The sequence below is a fragment of the Chelonoidis abingdonii genome, chromosome 2, assembly GCF_003597395.2.
Source record: "Chelonoidis abingdonii isolate Lonesome George chromosome 2, CheloAbing_2.0, whole genome shotgun sequence".
Lineage (NCBI taxonomy): Eukaryota > Metazoa > Chordata > Testudines > Testudinidae > Chelonoidis > Chelonoidis abingdonii.
This window is the reverse complement of record NC_133770.1, coordinates 144,719,875-144,742,608: the sequence shown is the minus strand read 5'-3', so window position 1 is coordinate 144,742,608 and position 22,734 is coordinate 144,719,875. Positions and strand designations below refer to the sequence as shown.

At 39.2% G+C, this 22,734-nt stretch overlaps 1 protein-coding gene across 2 annotated transcripts in view; it reads left to right on the top strand.

The window, feature by feature from the left end:
• CDH18 (cadherin 18) overlaps positions 1–22,734 on the top strand; it is a 973,183-nt gene that overhangs the window by 212,938 nt on the left and 737,511 nt on the right. Inside the window, exon 2 of one of the 2 annotated variants that reach the window (XM_075062695.1) lies at positions 19,213–19,322. The exons of the other annotated variant lie outside the window; for it this stretch is intronic. The gene's annotated coding sequence lies outside the window, so the exon portion shown is untranslated. The remainder of the gene's footprint in view (positions 1–19,212; positions 19,323–22,734) is intronic. 2 annotated transcript variants of the gene reach the window in all.

Sequence of the window (22,734 nt, the reverse complement as noted above, 5' to 3'; positions counted from 1 at the left end):
GTCAACAGGACACTGAAGACCTTCCTCAAGACTAATGGGACTATGAAGTCAATCAAGGCAGCTTGCCACAGTGGCCATCAAGTGTGGCATTACCAAGGTGGTGCACTGTTCCCGCTGCTGTTGGGCATAGGCTTAAACCCCCTGCAGCAGGATATCACAAGGACTGGATACAGGTACAGGTTCTAGGAGTGCGAACTACCATCAGCCACCTACCTCTACATGGATGGACATCAAGCTGTATGCTAAGAATGAACGAGACATTGACTCGCTATCGCACTGACGCGGATCTACAGAGAGGGATTCGGGATGTCATTCGGACTGGAGAGAAGTGTGGCGGATGGTAGTGAAGAGGGAAGGTAGTCAGAGACTGAGGGGTGGAAGTACCAGCGGGCCACGATAGCAAGACATGCAAGACCAGCTAAGGTACCTGGCGTTCCGAGTATCATGGAAACCATGATGGAGGCAAGGAAGACAGCAAACCTCCAAGTATACCAAGGATAAGAAGGTCCTGAAGAGCCAGCTCAGTGGGAAGAACAAGATCGCAGCCGCATCAACAGATACGCCCTGCGTCATCAGACACCCTGCCGGTATAGTGAGTTACTGCCCAGAAGGAGGAACATGGAGGCTGCGATGTGAAAACCCCCGGAAGCTCTCTCCAATTACGGAGGTTTCACCCCAAGTCCACACCCAGAGACTGAGTTAAGCCGAGCCGGAAAGAAGGCGGCTGGGCTTGGGACGTCAGAGCCACTGTGCCTGGATGAACCCGGAAATCAGAGGTGCATCAGGTGCAGATGCCCCCAAACGAATGAGGCTGCTGAGAGAATGCCCTGAGGAGCAGCAGACATGGGGAGACGGCAAGCAGAAGGCAATGCCAGGAACGAAGACCCTTCATGGGAGCGCAGGTCGGACAGATAGCTGAGGTGGTGACGATGGAAGATCTACCAGTGTGGGAAAAGGGCTGGATAAAGAGACAGCACTGAGGCACTGATCTAAGCAGCACAGAACAGGCACTGAGCAGGTTTGAGAATGCGAGAAGGGCTACAGATGCTGTGGGACTTCCAGATACAGAGGCAGGCAGTTATGGTCAATCAACCAAGACATCGTGGTAATAGGACAAGGGACAGAAGACAGCGGTGGTGATAGATATAAGGCGAGTGCACAAGTGGACAGCAACATCAGGAAAAGCGAAATATGAGAAGCTGGAGATAGTACCAGGGCTGAGAGAGGAACTAAGGGAAAGGATGTGGAAAGTGAAGGCCAAAGTGGTCCCAGTGGTGGTAGGAGCCCTCGGGGCTGTGACTCCTAAGCTGGGTGAGTGGCTCCAACAGATCCCAGGAACAACATCAGAGCTCTCTGTCCAGAAGAGTGCAGTGCTAGGAACAGCTAAGATACTGCGCAGAACCCTCAAACTCTCAGGCCTCTGGTAGAGGACCCAAGGTTGAGGAAGACACATACCACCCATAGGGGTGAGAGGGGAATTTTTTATATATATATATATATTAATTTTTCACTACATTATTTTTGACAAAAACAATTTGTTTTGGCAAACAGTATTCAATAAAAATTCACTTTTCTGCTTTAAAAAAAGGAAAATTAACAAAAATAAGTTTTTGAAAGATGATAGGAATATTTTATCCAAAACTGAACAAACAAATCAAAATTTTTACTGAAAATTTATTTTACTCCTCAAAACAACAATTTAAATTGAAACATTTTTGGGTCTCTTTTTTTGTTGGAAAAGAGATTTTTTATCAAAATGAAAATTTTAAATACATTGTTTTTGTTGAAAAGCCAATTTTCTTTTCTTTTCTTTTCTTTTTTTAAAAACATGTTGATATGGGAAAAATTTAACCAGCTTTGCTTAAAATGCTGTGGGATTAATTCCTTTATTCTTTCTCTAAACCTTTTATGATAACTCTTTTGTGATTTTTTTTTTTTAGTACTTATGGCAATAAAAGAGAAAAAACTTTCGTATTGAATTTTTTTGGGAATTTGGTGACTAAAATTAGGTAGGAGCACTCGGGGCTGTGACTCCTAAGCTGGGTGAGTGGCTCCAACAGATCCCAGGAAGAACATCAGAGCTCTCTGTCCAGAAGAGTGCAGTGCTAGGAACAGCTAAGATACTGCGCAGAACCCTCAAACTCTCAGGCCTCTGGTAGAGGACTTATATTTCTTGAAATTTCTTGAAATGAAGGGCTTATATATGTTTAGATCTTTCAAGTCATGAGGCCCAGGAAGTGCAGCTGCTGAGCTTGTTCCTAGTGCTAGAGGAGGCGCTTCTCACTCTTGACTCCTGGTGGAGGGAGAATTTATATCCATATACTCCTATGGCCCAGATCAACAGGTGACACTTTTACAAGCTTTCCACATCATTTTTCTCAGCAAGTTTTAGTCTTGGGAAGATGTGATGTGATAGTGTTAGATTTTGATTCTACGAGGTTCTGGATAGAGTGAGTTGTGTGAGCAGTATTGTTTCCTCTCAGCCTTGTCCCTGATTATAGTCAATACTTGAAGCAGAGTTGCAGAAGAAGCAGTAATAGTTGGGTTGCAGCTTCTTGATATTTTTAGTCATTAGGTTAAGTGGAATAAATATCCAGTATTTACATTTACAGCTTGTGGGATTACATTTGTGGTACTTGCTGCAAAGTGAAACAGGTCAAAGCAATATGACTGGGTAGCTAGTCAGTATTCTAAAGAAGGAAAGTACAAGATAACAAAAATGCATGAAAAGAAGGTATAAGGCTAAATTTCACAGGAGAATAAAACAATGCATCAGGACAGAGAATCTTTCCTGGATGTTAGAAGGAAAGGGGTAGGGATAAGGATTTTTGAAGGTTGGGTTCTTTCTTCTGTGCTGGAGCTTGCTTTATCTTCCCATGGTCTTCTTCTGGTCATTTTGATGTGCACTGTTCCCTGTGCAAGTAAAAGTAGACAAGGGTGAAACACTTGTTCTCTCTTTCCACAGAAAGGGTTTGTTTTCCTCCTCTTCTCCCTCTAGCAGCAGTTTTCTCCTTCCTGATCTGCTAATGTGGATTTTGGTCCAAAACCCTAGGTGACAATTTGTGTTCAGGTTCTATTTTCAATTCATCCCTAACTACAAGGTGGTTTAAAAAGTCCAGGTCTAGCTTCTGTCTAGTTAGTGTATTGTGTTTGACCATGAATTCAGGATACCCATACAGGATTAATTCTTTTTTAAGCAGAGCTCCAGCAGTTTGCTGGACACTCTAACACTTTTGTGCACTACATTGAGCACTGCTTTAGTGCTCAGGTTACAGTTGGTGGGACACAGTTACATTATTCCTCCAATCTCTTATAAACACAACAACATTTAAGAAATATATTCTGTAGTTTTCTGTTCCTAGTTCTCATGCAAAGCACCATCATTATTATAGTCTCACAGACCGTCTACCCTAGTCAGAGCTTGTTCTTCTATGGGCATTTCAAAAGATTGCTTGTCATCTTATACCTGCCATATTGTTAAGGAGGTCTGGGTTTCCTCAGAATTACTATGATTTGAAGGAATTTTATTATCAACTTTTTTTTGCGTGGATTTGTTCAACTGTTTCCCTTGCTTATTTTCAGTTCTGGTGTCTGACTCACCAAGAATGGAAGGCAGAAAGTATTTTTTTTACTGGTTCTTGCTTTTGTCTGTTTTACTGCCAAGGTACATCCAAAGTTCCTGTGAAATCAGTTTGATCTTTTTTTGCCATCAGATCTTCATTTGCACTCTTGAGTCCCACAATATTTTAACACCTTTTCAGTTGTCTCTTTTGTAAATCTGACAGTTTCTTTCTTGTACCTTCAGGAGTTTTCTCAAACACTTTTTTCAGTCTGCAGCTGCTTGAAGTCTTGATGTGGATTTGTCAAAGCACCTTTCACCACCTTCATTTAAGCTTCTTATAGTTTCCTCTAATGCTGTTCTCCAAATATATATATATTGTGCATTGTTCTTTGGCACAAAATATATTCTAGATCGGTGATTTTCAATCTGGGGGCTCACTAACTATGTCTAAGATTTCCAAAGGATCTGCATCTCCGTTTGAAGTTTTTTTTAGTAGATCACAAATGAACAAAGTTTGAAAACCACTGTTCTGGATAATACTGTTGGAATGCATGAGAGATCACTTTCTCCTCTTCTGATTCTACTGCTTTCAGGGCACTGCAGTTCCAACAGGCTGAAAGCTGTCTTCCAGGTATGTAAATATGTTCAGCATCCCCCAAGTCAGTGTTGTTTTCTTGTGTAGCCATTGCTTAACCAACTTTAAAGTCTCACACATTGGCTATATGTCTCCCTCATATATGGTGGATGCATTTTCTTTTCCCTGTATTGGATTGGAATTGTGCCATTTGGTCACAAATTATTGTGACAATAACTATTTTTCCTCTTTTCATATTTATAGAATTCAATTTCAAATACTGGGCAATCTGATTATCTTTCACAATGTTGAGACTCATTCTTGCATCTTGAGATTTGGCCTGTAGGCTATGCAAGTTTGAAAGCCTTTTTAATAAACACAACTTGTACATAGTTTTCCAAGTCCATGGCATATAATGACATTACTTCTATAGACTGTCTAATGTCCAAAAGTTTATCTGGCATAATCTGTGTCACTTACATTGAAACAGGGTGTCGCTGAAGAGCAACTTGTTGTTTTGGATTCCCAATTTCAATTTCAGTCAACAGATACTGTTTTAATCTGTTTGCTTACTCCATCATTGAGCAACTGTGTCAACCCTATGGATAAGGAACATTAGGAAAGTAGATAAAACAAATGTCATGTACCTCTTTGAAATGTGTTTTGTATAATTGTTGTTTCTAATTGTGACTTTTTTCTATTTTTCAGACACTTTGCTTATTTTTTTCCTCTTTATATCTGTGCTCCTTTTTACTGTATACGACTTTCCTGCTAAGGCAGAAAAAATGAATTGCTTTAACTGAATTGTTTGTTTTTGGGGGAGAGGGAGAGGAAGACAGTTTGCATAAGACTATAAAATTGAGGGGACAAACACGTGAAGTAACAAGATTACTTTACATTTTTCACAAGAGTAACAAAAGTAGAGTCAGGGCCGGCTCCAGGGGTTTTGCCGCCCCAAGCAGCCAAACCAAACCAAAAAAAAAAAAAAAAGCCGCGATCGCAATCTGTGGCAATTCAGTGGGAGGTCCTTCTCTCCAAGCAGGAGTGAGGGACCCTCCACCGAATTGTCACTGAATAGCTGAAAGTGCCGCCCCGCTCCGGAGTGGCCGCCGCAAGCACCTGCTTGATAAGCTGGGGCCTGGAGCCAACCCTGAGTAGAGTTGATATCCCTGGTTTCTTAGCCAAATTCCGATTTGAATCTATTAAAATTCTCCCTGTGGTTACTGTTGGAAATGCTCCTTTTCATTTCCTCTCCAGAAACCTTGACTAGCATTACTAGGACAGAATAGCTACTGTCCCACCTCACAGGCTGTTACATTTTAGTTTCAGATGAATGATTCCTACAATGGAAGTCACAAAAACCAATATTTCCCATCCATTACTACAGTTGTCTCCTATTCTAAGTATAATGAAAAATAGTGGTCAACTCAGATACCATGGCGAGGTGGCTGTATAGTACATATACAATACAAAGTAATTGTAGGGCCTTTAGAACAAAAGGTTATATTTTATATACATATACATTTCATTACATTTGGTTTAATATAAGCTATGGCTATAATTCTCAAATGTGAGTGCCTAAAAATAGGCATCTGAATCCATATTTAGTTTTTTTAAATAAGTTAGCTGATTTTTCAGAGGTGATGAGTATCCTCAGCTCCCACTGAGCTTTGATACAATTTAATATTTCCTAATTAGTTTTCATGCACTGGAAAAGGAATTATATTAGCTGGAGAAACATATGAAAGAAATTAACTAATATGATGTTCTGAAACTAATGCAGCAGTATAATATATTCCAGAAACAAGAAAAAGGATATCTTTGAAACCTTTTCAACATAATTTTAGAATTTGAATTTTTGTCAAAATTAGCAAGAAATACTTAGCATCAGAAAATGCAGAAAGTAGTAAAGAAAAAGTGTAGAACAAAAATGGAACACCTAATTTGTTCTAACGATGTTGAGGTGTAATTAAATGGATAACACCATTATGTAGTAGAAAATGGGAGTCTGGAAAAGAGAGCAGAGTGCTGAGATGATCTCCCTTAAGCATCCTGTTGCTGTTGTTTGACATAAATGTAGCTTTTAAAAGGTCAGTAGTTATTTCGTAGTTACAGAGAATCACAGCAGTCATGAATATGTGTATCACTGTAGTTAAGTCTGAATCCTATAGGAGGGAGAATTAGCATTTCTGCAGTGACAGATGGAAAATGGCATCTGTTTATCTATGGCTGTTTGAGTAGCATTGAAGAGTTCAGGCAAACACTGAGGGAGCAAACTGTCTTAAGAATCTTAAGGGATGTGCCCTCAAAAGAAGTATGGTATACCTTCCCAGCTCTAAAGCTATTTCTAGATTTACAGTTGTAATTTTATACAGCAGCCAAAGAAAGACCTCAATGAGAAAATAATTTTTAGGGAGTCTTTTTTTTTAATTTAGGTTTAGGTCATGCATAAGTTTTCTGGCAGGGACCAAGTGAAAATTAAGCATGCAGGCTTTTGCTTGCAATTGAATTGTTTTGTGAATTGTCTTTTTGGCATTGCCTCAGTGTCAGTTATAGAATTATAAAAAAAATACACAACTGGAAGGGACCTGAAGAGGTTGTCTGAGCTCTAGTCCATCCCCTATTCCCCAAGCTGAGGCAGGACCAAGTATACCTAGCCTATCCCTGACAGGTGTTTGTCTAATCTATTCTTAAAAACCTCCAATGACACAGATTCCACAACCTCCCTTAGAAGCCTTTTCCAATACTTAACTATCCTATAATTAGAAAGCTTTCCTAATAGCTAACCTAAGTCTCCCTTCCTGCAAATTACTCCAATTACCTCTTTTCCTATGCTCAGTGCACATGGAGAACAACTGATCACTGTCCTTTTTTTAACAACCCTCAACATATTTGAAGAATTAATAGGTCTTCAGTCTTCTTTTCTCAAGACTAACCATGCCCTGTTTTCTAACCTTTCTACATAGATTAGCTCGTTTAACCTTTACCATTTTTGTTGATCTCCTCTGGACTCTTTCCAGTTCATCCACATCTTTCTTAAAACATGGTACCCAAACTGAACAGTTGAGGGCTCACTAACACTGAATGCAGCGGACCAATTATCTCCTGTATCTTGCATTACTCTTGCATACTGGAACATTACTCTTTGATTAAATGCATCACATTGTTGAGTCATTCAGTCTGTGATCCAGTGGAACCTCCAGATCCTTTCTCAACAGTACTACAACCTAGCCAGTTATTTCCCATTTTGTATTTCATCTTTCCTTCCTAAGAGTAGTAGTTAGTGTTTGTCTTTGTTTCATCTTGTTGATTTTAGACCAGTTCTCCAATCTATAAAGGTCCTTTTTAGTTCTAATCCTGTTCTCCAAAGTGTTTGCAACTCCTCCCAACTTGGTGTAATCTGCAGATTTTATAAGATTATTTTCAACTCCATTAAACAAGTCATAAATGAAAATATTGGATAGTTCCAGATCCAGGATGGACCTCTATGGGACCTCACATGATACATCTCCCAGTTGGGCAGTGAACAATTGATATCTGGAGTAAAATCTTTGAACTGCTTGTGCACCCACTTTTATAGTGATTTCATCTAGATCACATTTTTTCAAGTTTGCTTATGACTATGTCATGTGAAACTGTCTCAAAGTCTTACTAAAATCAAGATATAGCCTATCTACTGCTTCCCTCTTATCCAATAGGGCAGTAACTCTGTCAAAGAAGGAAACTAAGATGGTTTGGCATGATTTGTTCTTGACAAAGCCATGTTGGCTATTATACATCTCCCTATTATCCTTGAAGTGCTTTCAAACTGATTATTTAATAATTTGTTCCAGTATATTTCCAGGTATCAAAGTTATGCTCCTTGTTCTAGAATTCCCCAAGTCCTCTTAGTTTCCCTTCTAAATGATAAGTACTATGTTTGCCTTTCCCCAGTCCTTCAGACCTCATCTGTCCTCCATGAGCTCTTGAAGATAATGGTTCCAAGATTGCTTCAGCTAGTTCCCTAAGTCCCCTTGAGGTGAATTTTGCCATTTTAAGTATGACTTATTTCTCAGTCACCCTCTCAAGTGCTTTCTACATGCTACCTTCAGCACACTTAGTCATGGTCACTTGAATGTATTACTGCCAACTGAGGAAAATATTGTGTGTGTAAGAACTAGAGCTGATCAAAGTTTGGAATATTTATCCTGCAGGAAATTGACACTTCAATACTTGTTTCCATCCCAGAAGAAAAAAATTGAAATTTTGAAATACAGATTCTGAAAAAATGCAATTCAGAAATGTTCAAACATTTTGTTTCAGCATTTTTGTTCTAATGAAATGTTTCAAACATTAAACATGATATTGCCTCATGGGAGTTGTAGTTTGGGCCCTCATGGTTTCATATGATAGAGTTCTCTGAGGACAAAACCTATCAAGATGCAATTTGGACCCACCTGATCAAACTGCATGGATCATCAGGGAGCCATATGATTCTGGGTACATCCTAGAAGACATATGCTTGGTCTTAGGAGAAATAGGTACCTGAACTACAACTACACAGTGTGCTAGGAAAATGCAGGGATTTTGTTTTTATTTATTTGAACTAATTCAAAGCAAAATATTTCAGGTTAATTCACTTAAATAAAATATTCTAATTTGAGTTGTCCTCACCCAGTACAAAATATTTTATTTTGATTTTCCTGACCAAAACTTGAAAAAATGGCAAAATTTGAAATTTTCTTTGGAAAATTTTAATATTGTGGGGAATGTGTTTTCTGTCTTTTTTTTTTTTTTTTTTAACATAGAATTCCTGATCAGTTTGAGTTATAACTTAAGGTAAATTCTCCTCTGGGGTAGAAATCTCCCATCAGGATGGTAACTCATACTGGTGACCATGGCAGTAACTGTTCTCTTATGAATTCAGGGACTTTAGCCCAAAGCAGAAATGTTATATAAATGCTTTGTCTATATATAAATACTAGAGCTGTCGATTAATCGCATTAACACATGCAATTAACTAAAAAATTAATCACAATTAATCACAGTTTTAATTGCGTGTTAAACAACAGAATACTAATTGAAATTTATTAAACATCTTGGATGTTTTCTTCATTTTCAGATACATTGATTTCAATTACAACACAATACAAAGTGTACACTACTCACTTTATATTATTTTTATTACAAATATTTACACTGTAACAAATGATAAACAAAAGAAATAGTATTTTTCAATTCACCTCATACAAGTACCATAAATAGTATTCTATTATTGTTTAACTGCTCAATTAATCACACGATTAATAGCGATTAATGTTTTCAATCACTTGACAACCCTAATAAATAGTTTTAGATAAGGTTCTAGTAGATGGTGCTCGAGAATATGTAGCAAAGTTTCTGGGTTTTATAGGATCAATAAATCTTGTTGTGCACTGGGGCTTCCTGGCTACAGCTCTTTATATCAGTTCTTATTATCATGGCAGAACCAAAAGGGTTTTTTCATTGCTTTAATTCTTCATTATGTGTGACCTGAGGCACTGAGTCTGCAATGACTCTGAGCAACATTCCATTCCCTGCTGCAGTGCAGGTAGGGATACCTAAGAAAAGTGGATCGTCTTCAGGGCCTCAGTGACAAACTATGAAGTAGTTACAAGTCTGGACAAAGAAAGTATGGCAATCAGAGTGGCTGCACCGAATACAGCAATGGATAATGACTACATCCTAATTTGCCAATACTTGAGACTGTGTCTGTCCGCTGTACCATGTATGGGACACCTTATAGTAGCAAAGGGCTTGAAACCAGGCTCTGAAATTTTGAGTAATTTGTAAGAGCTTGTTCTCAAAATATGCAGGCTATAGGGCTTTTCTGAGATACTTAATTATCTCTCCACACTCATTCCAGGCTCCTCCCAGGTGAATGACACCTTTATGAGATGGACCATAAAGATGCTGGATTGTGTTGGAATTTTGAACAAGGTGCTTCAAACAGATCCAAAAGTTAGTTCCTAGACATTCACGCCTAATATATTGTGCTGTAAAAGAACCTGTAACCCTTCAATGTGATGCTAGTGAATACCAATTGGGATCAGAGTTTTCACAAAATGGTCAGCCTGTATTTGCTCCTAGGGCACTATATCCAACAGAACAAAACTGTGCTCAAGTAGAAAAGGAATGCTTAGCCATTGTGGTTCATGCACCAAGCATGACCAGGGTCTCCTGGGGTATAGTCGTACATAGATACAGAACAAAAACCTTTGGAATAAACCTGTTATCAGCTCCAAAATTTCTTCAAAGAATGTTAATGAAAGTTTAAAACATTGCTTGGCTGTACAATGTGTCTGGCGTTCATTGCAGATGTTTTTGTCTAGGGCAGCATTACCACAAAGGACTGTGATTGCTGAGACATTTGATTATGAAATCTTCAAGCATAAGCAAAAAGGGGGAGTTTCATCAGGAACTTGAACACACAAACTAAGCAGAATTCCTTCTTGTGACAGATATAGTGAAGCTATATCCAAACAGAGGGTTGGGCTCCTGAGGTCTCTTCCAACCCTAATTTTCTATGTTCTATGCTATTAAAGCATTCAGAATGGTCATCCGGTTAGGGACGGGAAAGGTGCCATTTAATATTCATGAATAATGGGACATATAGAAAAACTGAGAGTACAAAGGCTCTATAAAGGCTACAGGGTCACAATCCATAAAGACGTGTCTGATAATGCTAATCCACATACACACACACACAAGCCACACTGGTGCTGAAGCATGTGTACCAATGCCTGACACATCCTGTATTAGCCAAACATGAAAAGTGAGATTAAAAACAACACAAGCCAGGGACATAGCTGCAATATGATTTCAGCCAGTCTGCAAGGAGAAGCACGCAAAATATCTTATCAGCCATGGAGGAAGCTAGAAATGGATTTATGTACATGGCAAAACAAATTTTACCTTGTGATGGCTTATTGCCATTTGGATTATTGGGAACTAGACCCCTTATATACAAGAGCAGAAACTTCTGTCAGTGACTGCTGCAAAGCTCAGTTTGCCCAGCATGAAATTTCAGACGCTCATTATAATTAATGGGCCTCCATATAGTTTTCAGCATTAGCTGAATAGAAAGATTTCACATCGACATCCTCCTCCAGACATCACAGCCAGTGTAATGGCAGATCAGAAACAGATGTAAATTAACAATTAAAAAGGCATACTAATTAAAAACCCACAAATAGCGTTGCTCTATCAGAGAAATGCACTAACAGAAGGCCTGGGCAGCAGCCCACTACATCATCTCATTTTTCACTGCACATGGACTGTATACAGCAAATGAACTTTTGAAGCCGTCATTTGGGGGAAAGGTGATAAAAATTAAACAATGCAACAGCAAGACAAATACTGCTATGACAGAGATACTAAAGAGCTTCCTGAACTCCAGTTGTTAAGATCAGATGTGGTAAAAGTACCAGGACAACTCCAAAGCCACAAACATCATTTCCTAACAACCAAGGAACCATTGTCCTGAAGGGATGATCTAGGAGTTTTCCCATACATATGTGGAAATAGAGAAGATTGTGAGGGGAGTTCACCTACTGGTGCTTCACAGAAATTGGAAGAACTGATGCAGAAAATTTAGTGGCCCATAAGTCTCTGGAGGGAACTGAGAAGAGAGGAAAGGGACTCTCAAAATAACTCCATACACAACAGTGTAGTTACTCTGTAACTTCAAAGATTACAGCTACTTGAAATTACTCAGTTTTTAGTAGACAATGAGACATAAGTGTGTCTTCTGCCTGTTTACTTGTAAATAATATATGGAGATACACCTATCTCATAAAACTGGAAGGGACCCTGAAAAGTCATTGAGTCCAGGCCCCTGCCTTCGCTAGCAGGGCCAAGTACTGATTTTGCCCTGACCCCTAAGCGGCCTCCTACAGGATTGAACTGACAACCCTGGGTTTAGTAGGCCAATGCTCAAACCACTGAGCTATGTGCCCCCATGGCAACAGAGGCTGTAATAGATAATCAATATGGTACTCAAGAATATGCAGCATAGTTCCTTGATCTTTCAGTACTGATACAACTTGTGCACCACACAGCTCTTCGTATTAGCTTTCAACATGCACAATATTGGAAGTGCTTTTTCAAAATTTAGATATTAGACACTAAGTAAAATCCAGCCGTTAGTGTCACAGTTTAGGGCAACTGCATCTGTATTTCCCCTCAGTGGTCTGGCATGGCCAGTCACTCTCAGGCCTCCGGATTCCTTACCTGCACCTCTCTCAGGGGGAGACCAATGTCTCTCTTCTTTCTTACCAGGATATCACCAGGCAGAATAGTTCCTTGGCTGTACTCTCTCATTTCCAGCAAAAGAGAATCTGCTTAGGTACTCCTCTTGCTTTCATTTCAGAGACTAATAACAGTTTAACTGCCTAGAATTAAGCTACCACACTGCTCTTTCTATGCAAATACATGTAATATTTTTTACCTTAAGACTACAGAGAAGACATAATAAAACAATAAAAGAACCTATATGCATACCAAGGCTATGTCTACACCAACAATTTTGTTGGTATAACTTATAGTTGCTCCAGGATGTGAAAAAATCTCATCTCAAATGACATATGTTACACCGACAGAAGCGCTGGTTTGGACCATGCTGTCAGCAGGAGATGCTTTTCTGCGGACATAGCTACACCTGCTCATTCTGGGAGGTTTAATTATGTCGATGGGAGAGCTCTCTCCCCTCGGTGTAGAGCAGGACATCTTATGGCAGCACAACTGCGTTGGTACAGCTGTGCTGCTGTGAGCTGTCTCCTATAGACATGGCTATTAAGGTAATCAGAGATCAGTCTGATTCCAGCATGAGCTCTGGCAAGTGATTAGTCCTTCACACACCACAAAAGAGTCTCTTTTGTGGTCACATGTTCATAACAGCCTTAGCTGTTATGTGCACCCATGACAAGTTTAGTCCATCCTTTATACTGTTCAGGGATCTCTGGCCTGGAGTTTTCAGGAGCAGGAAATCAGTAGATAATGACTTTTTCTCCCAGGGTATAACTTCAAAAGAGCTCACAATACCTCCTAGGGAAACCATTTCACACATTTTCCCAAACAGTTCTTTGAAGTTCCTAACATATCCCCAAGGTTTACATTATGAAATCCCCTAGAAAAGTGATATACAACCCCCCTATAATACATAAACAATTACATTTTTAATACAATGGACCCCAAAGGTATTAAGTTAAACCTTTATTGAATTAAGTTTAATTAGATAAAGTTTTGCCAGGCTATTACAGGAAATTGCCCTCTCTTCCAGCTACTGTTCATAGTCCCTCTTGAATGAAGGGGAATTCCTTCCATGCAGGTGGTGTATCTGTGGTGGTTCAGAGAAACTGATGCAGAGGAATGACAGTACCTTAGTGCTGCTCATGTTTTTCCTTTTAATGCATACTTCATGCCAAGCATCTGCCCTGTGGAGCTGTTTGCATAACAATACCACAAATCCAGCATACCAAATTTCCTTGAGGTGTGTGGACTACATTCCAAAGGGTCCCCTGTTTGGAAACAGGAATATACCCTGAGTATGGTGGATCATGCTGCACTGGTGCAATGACAAAAAGGAGCAACTTGTGCATGAAACAGAGGGCAGGACTTTGGTTCTGGGTTTGTTTGGTTTGGTTTCATGAATATATTCATGAATGACAAAAAATGAGTATTGCATTTTAAAAAGCCTAACAAAGCTACAGTATAACAAGCGCAGATAAAATACAGTTGTGTTTTACTTCTCCTGGTGTAATATACAGTCACTGAATGACATTGCTTATCACATTTTTACTCAGTAATTATCCGGAGTCAGATCTATAGACAATGACATGTTCATCAAGGACAAAGAATAAGATCAAACGGATTATGTTGTTTCCAGTTTTTGCACTGTGTTCATAAATCCTGGGTCTTTTATGTTTGTTCATTAATTAAGAATCTATTTATGCACCACTAGAAATCTTTAATACACCAAGGGTGCATACAAAAGCATCACTGAAGTCATAAACTGTTATTTAATAGTCTAATATGTTTGTTTAATTTTTTAATGGATGGATATTATTGGCAATTAATAAGAACATTACCCTTCAGAATGGTTAGCTGATGATAGCTCTGATGGCTCTGGCATCAAATAACTTTTTCTGCAATCTTTTATTACATCTTTAATTGTTTTAGCTTTCAGTAATAATATCTGCTTACATAATTCATGGCCTTTTCAAACAGAGGTCTTGTATATAAGATGCCAATTTTTCTCCTCTGCTTCTCGCTTTACAAGCTCATTTAAAAATAGAGGTAGTTGAACTGTTTGGAGGAAGTGTGTTTTGGTGAGTCTGACATTCTACTACCTACCTGTCAGCTATTGTTTTTAAGAGCCAGGGCCTTGTCTAAGCCTTTTGCTGTCCTAAGCAAACTGCAAACCACAAATGCCCTCCTCTTCTCGCCCTAATTGTCCTTCCTGTGTAGCCACTCACATAAAGCCGTCACTTAACACTTTTCTGCTCTAAGAAACAGCGTGGTCTACACCTCTGTTAGAGCTTGCTCAGAAGGAACCATAATTTCCTCTCTGCTAAACAGCACCGAGGACAGCAAATTTAGGTTAATCCTGTTTACTATGGCAAAAATAAGAACAGTAAACACACACGTTGCCCTCCTGCACACAATACATATTAACAAATTTGAGTGTATTAAATCTGTGTGGCATTATGTGGGGGTGGGCGGTTAGCATGAAATAGGGTCATGCTATTGAGAATTTACCATAAGTGACACACTTCTATAGCAATGGCCTTTAACACAGGCTTTCTGCTACCTCAGGTACCATAGCCCCATTAAATCTCTCTCTACAGATTTTTTTCCCTCAGAGATGGAACTAGTGGAGAGCTGTGATAGGGAAATGAAACAACTGTATGGACACTGATCAGCTGTGCTATCAGTGCTGGTTTGGAAGGATGGTATCTGGAAGAGAAGGCATTTCATGTGCATTACCCAAGAGCTGGGAGACTGGAACTAGGGTTTACCAAAGATCTTTAGCCCTATTTTCCATTGCTTGTAATTCCTCCAACAATGGAAGAAAAAGTGGAGCAAATTCAGTAGAATTGTTTCACTTTTTTACTTTTATGTGTGTTTTATTTCCTTAGAAGGGGAGCAAATGAAACAAGAAATTTACTATGAAGCTGTGACATTTCTGAGTTAATGATGACTCAAGATTGTCAAATAACAGGCTCAACTGGAATTAGTTAATCACAGATTATGAATCAGAGATTAGTACATTTTACAAAATACAGAAAAAATAGATACATTACTGCCGTAGTGGTGCTGGTGGTGGTGATGATGGTGATGGTAAAGAGCTTTCTGTGTGTCTCGCCTCCACTGTATCTAGAGGAACACGGTAGATTTCATTCCCCAAGTGAGTTCCCATACCAATGTCATTGTATAGGGTTTCCAAACAAAGAGAACTTTTGCTAAAAGAAACATCTTTTGATGTCATTTCTACACATTATCAGTTTACCTGATTTGTGTGTAAAAACATGATTAACAGTTGAGAGGATTAACAAGATAATATATTTCAGTGGGTCTTTTTTTCCCCATAGTTATTCTTTCCTATCTGCTGTGTGTGTGTGTGTGTGTGTGTGTGTGTGTGTGTGTGTGTGTGTGTGTGTGTGTGTGTGTGTGTGTGTGTGTGTGTGTGTGTCCTAAAGATTCTAAAGAATAGTTAATACATTAATCAAATATACAGAAAGTAAAGGACTCAAAGTGTTAATGTTTGCTAACAGATTACTAACAGAGCACAAAAAAGTAGCACAAATTATAACAAATTATCTTGAATTACAACGAAAGAAAGGAATTAGGTTGCAGAACTCCCTGTCACCTGACATTATCAAGGCCAGGAACTTAGCAGGTTCTAAACAAGGATTGGAATTTATGAATAACAAGGATATCCAGAGTTATAACAGATTTTTGAAGGCATATGAAGTCTCATGCTTTTGGGCAGAAGCTAATGAGGTTTCAGAAATTTTCCTTGTGGGAGGGGTTACTTCTGACTGCCATTATAACCAGCTGGTACTAGTCACTATTGATGTCAGGACACTGAACTAGTAGATGATCCACTGGTTTGATCCAGTATGGCACTGCCAGTGTTCAGAAACAGCACTGATCGCAATGGAGTATATTTAACCATATAGTGCAGTACTTATAGGCTAATTACAGCTTACACAGAAATCAGTAAGAGTACATAAAGGGTAAGCTACATAAAACTTGTACCAAAGCATCTCTTTTTTAAAAAAAAAAAACACAAATATAAAACATAAAGAATTCAGCTGGCACTCCAGAAGTTGGAACCCAAACAAAGAGAAATATTTTAGAGAGCTGTGAACAAAATTCAAGCGCAAAGCAAAACTAACCGTTGGGGCTCTTTGTCACTTCTTTCTGAAATACAAAATTTCTGGCAATAATAAAATAGTTTTTGAAACTCATAAAGGGCTTTATTCCTCCATATGTAACTTTTTCGGCCTTACTGAAAAATCATACTAATCTAGGGCCTATTAGGTCTCAGGTGCCTAGGTCTTCAGGATTTGTTTTCTTAATTTCTCTTTGAATTGTTAGAGATGGGTGTTGATGCTATACCATTTTCTAATCCTTGCCTTGCCCTTATTCTGCAGCAGGTCCCAGAATCCCTGGTTAGCTAATGTATTGTTTCAGTCTGTTGAACGAGGCAATGCTTCACTGAACTGAATGTGGGTAGGAACTCTGGAATCCTAATACTGAGTCTGCACGAACTAACTGGACCTGATTTCCCAGTGTCTTGCTCCTTGTGCAGTAATTTATGCATGTGTAAAGTGGATTTAAAACACTACTGTTTGTTTTATGCCAACTTTGTATTCATTTTCTACAGGAATAACTTAGGGCATGAGGCTGTGGAGGATCAAGACCACTGTGTGGTCTTGAGCATATCACTTAAAGATAATTATAACCATAAATCTGCTTCAGTTTTCCTCTCTATGTAAAATAGGAACATTATTTCATAGACTTGCAGGTCAGAAGGGACCATCACGATCATCTGGTCTGACCTCCTGCACATAATAGGCCACAGAACCTCACCCAGCCACTCCTGTAATAGGCCCATAACCTCTGGCTGAAAATCAGGATGTAAAGACTTCAAGTTATAGAGAATCCACCATTTACACAAGTTTAAAGTAGCAAGTGACCCATGCCCCATGCTGTAGGGGAAGCTGATCCCCCACCCCTCAGGGTTTCTGCCAATCTGACCTCAGAGAAGATTCCTTTCCAACTCCAAATATGATGATCAGTTATACCCTGAGCATGTCAGCAAGACTCACTAGCCAGACACCTGGGAAAGAATTATCTGTAGTAACTCAGAGCCCTGCCCATCTAGTGCCCCATTGGGGATATTTGTTAACAGCAGTCACAGATCGGCCAAATGACATTATAGACAATCTCATCATACCATCACTTCCATAAATTTACCAAGCTCAGTCTTGAAACCAGTTGGGGTTTTTTTGCACCCACTGCTCCCCTAGGAAGGCTGTTCTAGAACTTCACTCCTCTGATGGTTAGAAACATTCCTCTAATTTCAAGCCTAAACTTGTTGATTGCCAGTTTACATACATTTGTTCTTGTGTCAACATTAGTACTTGATGTCTCTCCCTCCCTGGTATTTATCCCTCTCATGTATTTATAGAGAACATTCATCTCCCCCCTCAGCCTTATTTTGGTTAGGCTACACAAGCCAGGCTCCTTGAGTCTCCTCTCATAAGACAGGTTTTCCATTCCTCTGATCATCCTAGTAGCTCTTCTCTACACCTGTTACAATTTAAATTAATCTCTCTTAAACATGGGAGAAGTAACTCACAGTTGTGCTGTGGTGATTTAAGTGTTGATTTTTTTTTTTAAATATAGAATTAGAGCTGATCAAAATTTTTCTGATGGAACAGTTTGTTTCCTGAAAATGCTGATTCAAAGAAGTCAAAGCTTCACAGAAATATAGAGATCAGTGGCTCCCAAACTTGTTCCGCTGCTTGTGCAGGGAAAGCCCCTGGCAGGCTGGGCCGGTTTGTTTACCTGCCACGTCCGTAGGTTCAGCCGATCGCGACTCCCACTGGCTGTGGTTCGCTGCTCCAGGCCAATGGGAGCTGCTAGAAGTGGCGGCCAGCTCCCATTGGCCTGGAGCAGCAAACCATGGCCAGTGGGAGCTGCGCTCGGCCAAACCTGCGGACGTGGCAGGTAAAGAAACCAGCCCGGCCTGCCAGAGGCTTTCCCTGCACAAGCCGTGGAACATGTTTGGGAACCACTGATATAGATTGTCAAAATTTTCATGGGAAATTATTGAAATATTTTATTCTGATAAGGTTGCAAAGCTTCATTTAGACTTTTATGATTTGGAACAAAATGAAATATTGATATCTCTGAATTTCCTACGGGTATGGAAATTCCATTCTTTGATCAGCTTTAATTAAAATATTACAGCATGGCATGAAGCTAACAAACAGTGAAGAAATGAAGATATGAAGGAGTATGCGATATTATGTAAATTGCCTGGATCCTAAATTTGGACAAGATTGAGAACAGAGTATACACTCTATTCCTTTGTCATGGATGTTTTTTTCTACACTTTTGTTATTAAATACTCATAAAATTCTTTAAAAATCATGATCATTCTTTCTATGACATTTTTTCATTATTTGTTTTAAAAAAGCTGATTGCCTAACCAATTTTACAAGCTGGAATGTGATATACGGGCAGGAAAATTCCTAAATTGCTTACAAGTCTGGAAACATCCCCACTATTCATTTGTTGTGACCTGAAGTTGCTGTTATGGACAGCTGTTTCTTAAAAAAAAAACCAAAAACATGCTATTACTATAGGAACTTGATGAATTGATATATTTGCTGAAAGTAAATATCTCAACATCTATCTGTCTGAAGAGCAGCAATTTAGGTATATTGCTATTCTTCATTTTGGAATCATGCTGGCAAAATGTTATCTGATAGGCACATTGTTATCTGATAGGCATATTGAAAGCAGTATTATTCTGTTTCAGTGAAAGTTTGTGAGCCTTCCACATCCACCCCTTGATATCTTCATGGGGGATGCTCAAGATTATTTAACCAACATGCATTTCTGAGCTGTGGGCTACTCATCAAATAAAAGGTATTTTACCTTTATTTTTTTTTTTTTAATTTAATCACCTCTCATGAAAAACGTGTTTGGCTTGTTGCATGATTTATTTATTTATTTAACTTTTGACATTTCTCCTTGCTGTTCTACAACCCTCCCCTCTTTTTCCTGCTTTAGGCTTTTAACATTTTTGGTCAGGAAAACAGAATGCTTAGATTCTAAACTCTTTGAGGCAGGGGTGCGTTTTCATTATATGTATGCACAACATCTATTGCATTGAGCCTTGATCCCTGATCGGTGTTCTGTGGGTACTACCACGCTATAAATAATAAATAGGAATAAGAATGCATAGTGTCTCCTGTGACTGATGTACTCCTATATGCTGCTCCATAGTCAGCTTAATGGGGCTGCTGAAGAGCTCTGCTGTAGCCTCTGAAATTGCTAGCATGATGTATCTTAAGATCTTTATATCAATGGTATTAATGAGCAAGACTTCCAAAGTTACTTAGAAACTTGGTTGTTCTGGATGTAACAGTTTCAAGTATAATTTTCATTTTAAATGCATTAGTCAATAAAGATTCAGGTAATAGTTTCCTGACTACATTTTTCATGCCCATTTCTTCTATTTAAATGACCGAAAAACAACTATTACTTCCCCAGTCCTTAGGTCCCCGTAGAGCCTCCCCTGCACCTGGATTTTTTCAATAATATGCGATGTCAAATACTGCAGTTTGACAGATAGAAATAAGGAACTCTTCCTGCTTTTAAAGGTACTAAAATTTGTACCATGAGTGGAATTATTTGAAAACAATAGCTCAAATATTTTTCCACAAGTTAGAAGCTCAAATGCTTTACTGGTGACAAAGCTAGTATCTCTAATCCTGGCAGGTTTAAACTGACCTAGTTACTATGAACTAGAGCTGCTCAGGAATTATTGGATGAAACATTTATTCACTGGCAGTTTGTGAAAACCAAAGCTTTTAGCAGGAAAGGATCAGTTTCAAAAAATTTCCTGTTCAAAAAAAAGAGAAAAAAAATGCAAAGCTTTGAAATTATTGAAATGTCCCATTTTTATCTGTTCTAAATGAAAAGTTCTGGTTTGGGGTTCAAAATTACTTTTTTATTTTGAGTTAATTTTATAGTTAAAAATAAAAAAGATTAAACTCAAAACAAAACATTTCAAAATTATTGAAACAAAACTTTTTGATTGACCTGAACTTAACCTCACCCTCTCCCGTGATTTTTGGTTCAAGACAATTTTTGAAATTTCAACAATTAGTCACAATTCTATGTGGGGAAATTTTCAAAATCTCAAAATTTTTCATGGGATGGGAAAACTATTTCTCTCTTAAAGACCCACATATAATACATTAGATTATCATCAGTGTTAAAATAGTTAGAGCCACTACAATTTGAAAATCTGTATTTTTGTATTTCATCACTTATTTTGTGAGTACTGCATAATACTTTAGCCAACATATAGGACTCAGCTAAAGTCTGATTGTGGAAAATTTCCAAAAGTTAATAAGAGTACTGGTAGCTACACAGGCATGATTGTTCTATTTAGAACACTGTTATCACAGTACCAAATGCAGTAGGGACTTTTGTATAAAGTTGAATTCTCTACATGCTTCATGGTACATTTTCAAAGTACGTGTGTGTGTGTATATATATATATATACGTGTATATATATATACGTGTGTGTGTGTATATATATATATATACGTGTGTGTGTGTATATATATATATATACACACACACACACATATTTTCATGTTTAGCAGTTGTTAGTTTGTAGTTTTTCATTGCAAGAAATCTTGATAAAACTTCCTTAAATATCATGTAAAGAAACTACAGAGAAAACACTTAAAATGTATAACAAATTCACATAAACCCATGGAGAAGTGAGGAACTCAGGAATCCATGGAAATGGGATTTCATGGTTTCAAAGCTTTTGAAATTTTACTCTATCCAGTTGGATAATAGGTAATTGTGACTGTCTGTGTACTACTGTGTCATTTAAAGTAGAAAAATAAAATGAATCACTTGTAGAATACATGAGAACTCATGCACAGGCTGGAAGAATGCACAGGTGCAACGCTATGGGTGCTCCGGGGCTGGTGCACTCACTGGCAGCCAAACTTCCCTCCCGCACTCCATCCCCCACCTCCTCCTCTGCCTCCTGCCCTGATCGTGCCGTGTCCCTACTCCTCCACCTACCTCCCAGTGCTTCCCACCTTGCTGCCACCAAACTGTTTGGCAGCATGCTGGATGGGACAGGGAGGAGCGAGAATGTGGCGTGCTCAGGGAAGGAGGCGGGGAAGATGCAAGAATTTGGGGAAGAAGTAGGAATAGGGGCAGGGAGGGGGTGGAGTTGGGGCAGTGACTTTGGGGAAAGGGTTGGAATGGGCATGGGGTTTTTAGGGCGACCTGAGCCAACGACGGATGAGCGGGACGGGGGCAAGAACGGTGGGGTTGGTGGCAGGGCAATGCACACTCAATAATTAAATAATGAGCTGCACCAAATGGAATGGGTGGGGCAAGTAATCGAAATACCGGGTGGTCCAGCACATGTCTAGGTTCTAGGCCGAGCACCCACCAGTGGAGTGCAGAGAGTGGGTGGCTATGGAAGAATTCTTGTTCTGAGGCACTGTCCGGGTGGGACTTCAGGAGATCTGAATTCAGTCCCAGACTCGCCACAAAATCCCTGTGTTCCTTTGAGCAAACTCACGTAATCTCTTTGCCTCGTTTCACAGTCCATGAGCGACCATACGTTCTTCTTGGGCAGGGCCAGGGGTGGGGGGGGGTCGAGCACCCACCAGTGGGTGCAGAAGTGGGTGCCTATGGAAGAATCATCTTGTTACTGAGGCACTGTGGTGGGACTCAGGAGATCTGAATTCAGTCCCCAGCTCAGCCACAAAGTCCCTGTGTTACCTTGAGCAACTCACTTAATCTCTTTGCCTCAGTTTAACAGTAAAATGAGGACCATACTTCCTTTCTCCTAGTTCATTTAGATTGTAGGGTCTTGTGGGCAGTGATTGGGTCTTACTATGTGTAAGCCAATGATGTCCAGCCAAGATCAGGACATCATTGTGCTAGGCAGTCTCTGTGACACCAGATTATAAAGAATAATGTCCTTCATTTATTAATATCCTCTTCATTGTCCTCCTCCTCCCTTGTGAATAAGCTTCTAACAATAACTTTTCTACAAGAGTGGACTGTGAAGAAAGTAGCAAGTCTGGAAGATTTGAAAAGAAAAGACTCTTCTATTGAATTATTTTGTAACAAATGGAAGTAAACACCAGGGGAATAAGTTTAAAGTCAGCGATTGAAGAAATAGCTGGATCCACTCATTCAAACATTTGAGCCATCGTGTTCTGAAAGGTTCTTCCAATCCTATACTGCTATCAGGTGCTTGGGTACTGACTGAATGACACTCTTACT